General features: G+C 39.5%; 1 pseudogene; it reads right to left on the bottom strand.

The window, feature by feature from the left end:
* Positions 1-6,394: 6,394 nt before the first annotated feature.
* LOC136133731 (small ribosomal subunit protein uS2-like) lies at positions 6,395-7,285 on the bottom strand (annotated as a pseudogene).
* Between the last annotated feature and the right edge of the window lie 234 nt (positions 7,286-7,519).

Genomic DNA, 7,519 nt, shown 5'->3' with positions numbered 1-7,519 from the left:
ATAAATTAATTAAATGCCCCAACCAAAAGACACAGACAGGCTGAATGGATACAAAAACAAGACCTATATATATGCTGTCTACAAGAGACCCACTTCAGACCTAGGGACACATACAGACTGAAAGAGAAGGGATGGAAAAAGATATTCCATGCAAATGGAAATCAAAAGAAAGCTGGAATAGCAATACTTGTATCAGATAAAATAGACTTTAAAATAGTGTTACAAGAGATAAGGAAGGACACTACATAATGATCAAGGGATCAATGCAAGAAGAAGACATAACAATTATAAATGTTTATGCACCCAACGTAGAAGCACCTCAATACATAAAGCAAATACTAACAACCATGAAAGGGGAAATCAACAGTAACACAATAATAGTAGAAGACATTAACACCCCACTTACACCAATGGACAGATCATCCCAACAGAAAATAAAAGGAAACACAAGCTTTATAATAGACCAGACAGATTTAATTGATATTCATAGAACATTCCATCTGAAAGTTGCAGAATACACTTTCTTCTCAAGTGCACATGGAACATTCTCCAGGATAGATCACATTTTGGATCACAACTCAAGCATCGTAAAATTTAAGAAAACTGAAATCGTATCAAGCATGTTTTCTAACCACAATGCTATGAGACTGGAAATCAATTATGGGAAAAAAACTGAAAAACAACACAAATACATGGAGGCTAACAGGATGCTACTAAATAACCAAGAAATCACTGAAGAAATCAAAGAAGAAATTGAAAAATACATAGAAACAAATGACAACAAAAACTCGACAACCCAAAACCTATGGGAGGCAGCAAAAGCAGTTCTAAGAGGCAAGTTTATAGAAATTCAATCTCACCTCAAGAAACAAGAAAAATCTCAAATAAACAATCTAACCCTACACCTAAAGCAACTAGAGAATGAAGAACAAAGAAAACCCGAAGTCAGTAGAAGGAAAGAAGTCATAAATATCACAGCAGAAATAAATGAAATAGAAACAAAGAAAACAATAGCAAAGATCAATAAAACTAAACGTTGGTTCTTTGAGAAGATAAACAAAATTGATAAACCCCTAGCCAGACTCAGAAGATAAACAAAATTGATAAACCCTTAGCCAGACTCATCAAGAAAAAAAAAGGGAGAGGATGCAAATCAATAAAATTAGAAATGAAAAAGGAGAAATTACAACTGACACCACAGCAATACAAAGGAATATAAGAGACTACTACAAATAAACATATGCCAATAAAATGGACAACACCAAAAAGTTGATAAATTCTTGGAAAGGTCCAATTTTCCAAGACTGAACCAGGAAGAATTAGAAAAAATAAACAGACCTATCACAAGTAATGAAATTGAAACTGTAATTAAAAATCTTCCAACGAACAGAAGTCCAGGACCAGATGGCTTCACAGGTGAATTCTACCAAACATTTAGAGAAGAGCTAACACTGCTCCTTCTCAAACTCTTCCAAAAAACTGCAGAGGGAGTAACATTCCCAAATTCATTCTACAAAGTGACAATCACTCTGATACCAAAAACCAGAAAAAGATATCACAAAAAAGGAAACTTATAGACCAATATCACGGATGAAAATATATACAAAAATCCTAAACAAAATACTAGCAAACAGAATCCAACAAGATATTAAAAGGATCATACAACATGATCAAGTGGGATTTTTCCCAGGGATGTAAGGATTCTTCAATATATGCAAATCAATCAATGTGATACACCATATTAACAAATGATGAAATAAAAAATATGATAATCTCAATAGGTGCAGAAAAAGCTTTTGACAAAATTCAACGCCCATTTATGATAAAATCTCTCCAGAAAGTGGGCATAGAGGGAACCTACCTCAATATAATAAAGGCCATATATGATAAACCCACAGCAAACATCATACTCAATGATGAAAAACTAAAAGCATTTCCTCCAAGATCAGGAATAAGACAAGGATGTCCACTCTTGCCACTATTATTCAACATAGTTTTGGAAGTTCTAGCCACAGCAATCAGAGAAGAAAAAGAAATAAAAGGAATACAAATTGTAAAAGAAGAAATAAAACTGTCACTGTTTGCAGATGACATGATAATATATATAGAAAATCCTAAAGATGCCACAAGAAAACTACTAGCACTAATCAATGAATTTGGTAACGTTGCAGGATACAAAATTAATTCACAGAAATCTCTGGCATTCTTATACACTAAAAACAAAAAATCAGAAAGAAATTAAGGACACACTCCCATTTACCATCACAACAAAAAGAATAAAATACCTAGAAATAAACCGACCTAAGGAGGCAAAAGACTTGTACTCAGAAAACTATAAAACACTGATGAAAGAAATCAAAGATGACATAAATAGATGGACAAATATACCATGTTCTTGGATTGGAAGAATCAACATTGTGAAAATGATTATACTACCCAAAGCAATCTACAGATTCAACGCAATCCCTATCAAACTACCAATGGCATTCTTCACAGATTTAGAACAAAAAGTTTTACAATTCGCATGGAAACACAGAAGACCCCGAATAGCCAAAGCAATCTTGAGAAAGAAAAATTGAGCTGGAGGAATGAGACTCCTTGACTTGAGAGTATACTACAAAGCTACAGTAATCAAGACAGTATGGTACTGGCATAGATCAATGGCACAGGATAGAGTACCCAGAGATAGACCCATGCACATTGATCACCTAATTTACAACAAAAGAGGAAAGAACACACAATGGAGAAAAGACAGCCTCTTCAATAAGTGGTGCTGGGAAAACTGGACAGGTACATGTAAAAGAATGAAATTAGAACATTCCCTACCACCATACACAAAAATAAACTCAAATGGATTAAAGACCTAAGTGTAAGACCAGACACTATAAAACTCTTACAGGAAAACATAGGAAAAACACTCTTCGACATAAACCACAGCAAGATCTTTTTTGACCCACCCCCTAGAGTAATGAAAATAAAAATAAACAAATGGGAGCTAATTAAATTTAAAAGCTTTTTGAACAGCAAAGGAAGCCATAAACAAGAGGAAGAGACAACCCTCCGAATGGGAGAATACATTTGCAAATGAAACAGTAGACAAAGGATTAATCTCCAAAATATACAAATAGTTCATCGAGCTGAATATCAAAAAAACAAACAATCCAATTAAGAAATGGGTGGAAGACCTAAATAGACATTTCTCCAAAGAAGACATACAGATGGCCAACAAACACATGAAAAGATGCTCAACATCACTGAATATTAGAGAAATGCACATCAAAACTATAATGAGGTATCACCTCACACCAGTCAGAATGGCCATTATCAAAAAATCTAGAAACAATAAATGATGGAAAGGGTGTTGTGAAAAGGAAACCCTCCTGCACTGTAGGTAGGAATGTAAATTGATACAACTACTATGGAGAACAGTATGGAGGTTCCTTAAAAAACTAAAAATAGAACTACCATATGACCCAGCAATCCTACTACTGGGCATATACCCTGAGAAAACCATAGTTCAAAATGAGTCATGTACCACAATGTTCATTGCAGCACTATTTACAATAGCCAGAACATGGAAGCAACCTAAATGTCCATCGACAGATGAATGGATAAAGAAGATGTGGCACATACATACAATGAGATATTACTCAGCCATAAAAAGGGGCGAAATTGAGTTATCTGTAGTGAGGTGGATGGACCTAGAGTCTGTCATACCGAGTGAAGTAAGAAAGAGAAAAACAAATACCGTATGCTAGCACATATATATGGAATCTAAAATTAAAAAATGGTACTGACGAACCTAGTGGCAGGGCAGGAATATAGACATAGAGAATGGACTTGAGGATGTGGTGGGGTGGGGGAAGCTGGGACGAAGTGAGAGAGTGGCATGGACATATATACACTACCAAACGTAAAATAGATAGCTAGTGGGAAGCAGCTGCATAGCACAGCGTGATCATGATCAGCTCAGTGCTTTGCAACGACCTAGAGGGGTGGGATAGGGAGGGTGGGAGGGAGGCTCAAGAGGGAGGGGATATGGGGATATATGTATGCATATGGCTGATTCACTTTGGCGTACAACAGAAACTAACACAGTACTGTGAAGCAATCATACTCCAATAAAGATCTATTAAAAAAAAAGGAAAAACACTGAGGGACTTCCCTGGTGGTCCAGTGGGTAAGACTTCACACTCCCAATGCAGGGGGCCCGGGTTCGATCCCTGATTGGGGAACTAGATCCTACATGCATGCCACAAGTAAGAGTCCGCATGCTGCAACTAAGAAGTCTGCATGCCGCAACAAGGAGTCCACATGCGGCAACTAAGAAGTCCACATGCCACAACTAAGTGTTCACATGCCGCAACTAAAGATCCTGCATGCAGCAACAAAGATCCCACATGCCGCAACTAAGACCAGGCGCAGCCCAAATAAATATTAAAAAAAAAAAAACACTAAGCCAATAAAAGATCTGAAGTTCATCATGTTGCCCCCAAAGGATAACTAATATAAAAAGTATTATAAAGTAAAGCAACAACTGCCAGTGAGAGGCGATGACTCAATCTTTGCTGACACTGACTTTGGATCAAGAACACAGATGTCCTGATGTTTGAAAACCTCTGTCAAATGTAAGGTATATTCTTCCTGAATGATAATATAAGCTTATAGGACTACGCCACAGTAAGAGTTGAGTTCTCTTGATCTCATGAAACCGTTTCTTGCACAAACACTAGTATCAACAGCTTTGGGCTCCTATCAGAGTCTCTGAGGCCCAGGAAACCTCTTCCTCACTCCATTCCTTCATCCCTGATGGCCAGTTTGTTCATAATATGGCACTGTATCATTGGCTAATTAAAACACGAACTTATTAATCTAAATATGTGTGTGTGTGTGTATCAAGGCCTATATATGTGGTTTCTTCCCACTAGTTCATAACTCTTCCAAAACTTTGCAGAAAATACCTTCAATGAAGAGCAAAACCCTACTTCAGCTGTTCATGCTACAGTGCCTCCATCTTTGGAGTAAACTGGGGTGTAGTTGTGGGTTTAGAAATCCTCCAGCCATACCTTCTCATCTACTCTTCCTTTCCACTCAACACTGGGGAAAATGGCTCTCTTCCTCCTCATTAAATAGCTTAGGAGAGAGAAATATCAGAAAGCTTACGCTTTGTCCAAGGAAAGCAAAGTTTCAAAACCTCTCAGCTCAGAATGTGGCCCTCTGGCCTCTCCCTCAGCTTGGGAAACATGGAACGGGCTAACAGACCTCTCTTGCCCCAAAGGATCTTTCCAGCAGGCATAAGTCCTTATGACTCTGCCCCAGCATTCTTAGAACTGCTAACCCGCCATTTATTCATTCGTAAACCTCAATGCAGGGAGAATAGGGGAATGAATGTATTTTTAAGTGAATTTGTATTCAGTACAGATATAGAGTCACAGTAAATCTCAGGCTACCAAGGCACACATTCATGGCTTTCACACTGTGTGAACTGTGAGTAATGATCTCCTTTTGGGGAAAACTTATTAAGAGTCAAAATATTAAGTTGATATTCTATTTTAATATGTATAAATGCAATAAAAGAATTATAATTGTAATTCTGTTCAGCACACAGAAATATTCCCCAGAGTACCATCCAGTAGAACTCAGAGAGCTTTTACCTTTAGCTAGAGAAACTGAACTTTTGGGGGTGCTGTGCTAAGAAAATTTGGACTCAGTGAACAGTTTCCTTCTGCAACACTTAGAAATTCACTTCCTAGGAGATCTGCCCTGGCATCCGGAGGATTGGTGCTACATTCTATGTGAAGACCCAAAAAGGGTGTAAATTTCTTCATGTCATTTTTTGGGAAAATGTTTCAAAAACACTTCATTTCTTAAAGTACACAGAACAGCATAAGCAGGGCAATTTTAACTAGGAGATGAGTTCAGTATGCGAATGTGGTAGGTGGGATAACGGCCCTCCCGAACACCATACACACACGTAGAAGTCTATATCGTAATCCCCAGAACCTGTGTAGATGTTGCCTTACCTGCTCAAGAGACTGCAAATGTGCTTTGGCAAGATTATTACCCTGGATTATCTGGGTGGACCCAATGTAATCATAAGGCTGCTTATAAGAGGGAAGCAAGAGAGTCAGAGAAGATGTGAAGATGGAGGCAGAGTGGGGGGGGGGGAGGGGGGAGAGAGAGAGAGAGGAGAGAAATAGAGAGATTTGAAGATGCTACCCTGTTGGATTTGAAAATGAGGGAAGGGACCATCAGCAAAGAGAATGCAAGGACTTGATTCTCTCCTAAAACCTCCAGAAGGAAACATTCTTTTTTTTTTTATTTTTTTTTATTTTTTTTAAGAAACTGTTTTCTGTCAACCTATTTCCATTTGAAGAGTTTGTGGAAGAACAGCTTAAGATGACTCAGTGGTTGTTCCTACCCATTCAGTGGCCTGAGCAGTGGGAGCTGCAGACCAGTCTTCAGTGGGGAACTGCTGAGTAGGTACAGAGGGCACCTGCACGCCTTCAGACCAGTCCGCCACCTTAGGGTGAGTAGCAGGGAACTCAGGAGCGGTCCATTCACCCTGAAATTCCTCCTTGGCCACAGCTTTCCCAGCTGCTGCCTGTTATTCCTTTTCAATCTCTTCAGGATCTCTGTAGAAGTAGAGATCAGGCATGACCTCCCAAGGGTGTTCACAGGATCTCTGTAGAAGTAGAGATCAGGCATGACCTCCCAAGGGTGTTCACAGGAGATGGTCCCATGCATGTGCAGAACTTCCCAGGTGAGCATCCACCACATCAGACCCACTGAGTGAGCTCCCTTGTTGCACAGGATGGCAATGTCCACATAGCACAGCGGAGAGTCTGTGTTACTCAGAGTAACGGTAGGCAGGTTAACGTAACAGGCCTCTGTGAGAGGCTGGTGGTCAGCCCTGGGATCAGTAACCACCAGAAGTCTTGGCTACCGGAAGGCTGCCTGGATCTGGTTAGTGAAGGTTCCAGGAGTGAAATGGCCAGCAATAGGAGTGGCTCTAGTGGCAGCAGCAAACTTCAGCACAGCTTGCCAGCCAGTATTCCTGGAGGATACGACACTGACCAGCTGGGAATTCAATGGCACGAGCTGCCAACAGAAGCTTCTCCCAGGTTCTCTTCAGATTTATGATGTAGATGCCATCACTTTTCCTTTCGTAGATGTACTGTTCCATTTGGAAGTCAAAGTTGTTGCCACCTAAGTGGGTTCCTGCTGCAAGGAATTTGGGCACATCCTCCTCCTTTACTTGCAGGACGTCAAGGGCTCCGGACATTGTGAAAGTTTCCCTTTAAGTTAGGATGGGAGTCCAGAACAACGCTGTATGGACCCCTGTCTGGGTAGTGCGGAAAGGAGGAACACATCTTTGCTGACACCTGGATTTCAGTAACTCTAATTGGGAGGACTGTGAGATAATAGGTTTGTGTTGTTATAAGTCATAAAATTTGTTGAAATTTGTTACAGCAGCAATAGGAAACTAATACAATGCATCAAAAGAAAGGGTCCAAGA

The sequence above is a fragment of the Phocoena phocoena genome, chromosome 14 (assembly GCF_963924675.1).
Source record: "Phocoena phocoena chromosome 14, mPhoPho1.1, whole genome shotgun sequence".
Taxonomy (NCBI): domain Eukaryota; kingdom Metazoa; phylum Chordata; class Mammalia; order Artiodactyla; family Phocoenidae; genus Phocoena; species Phocoena phocoena.
This window is presented reverse-complemented; position numbering and strand designations above follow the sequence as displayed.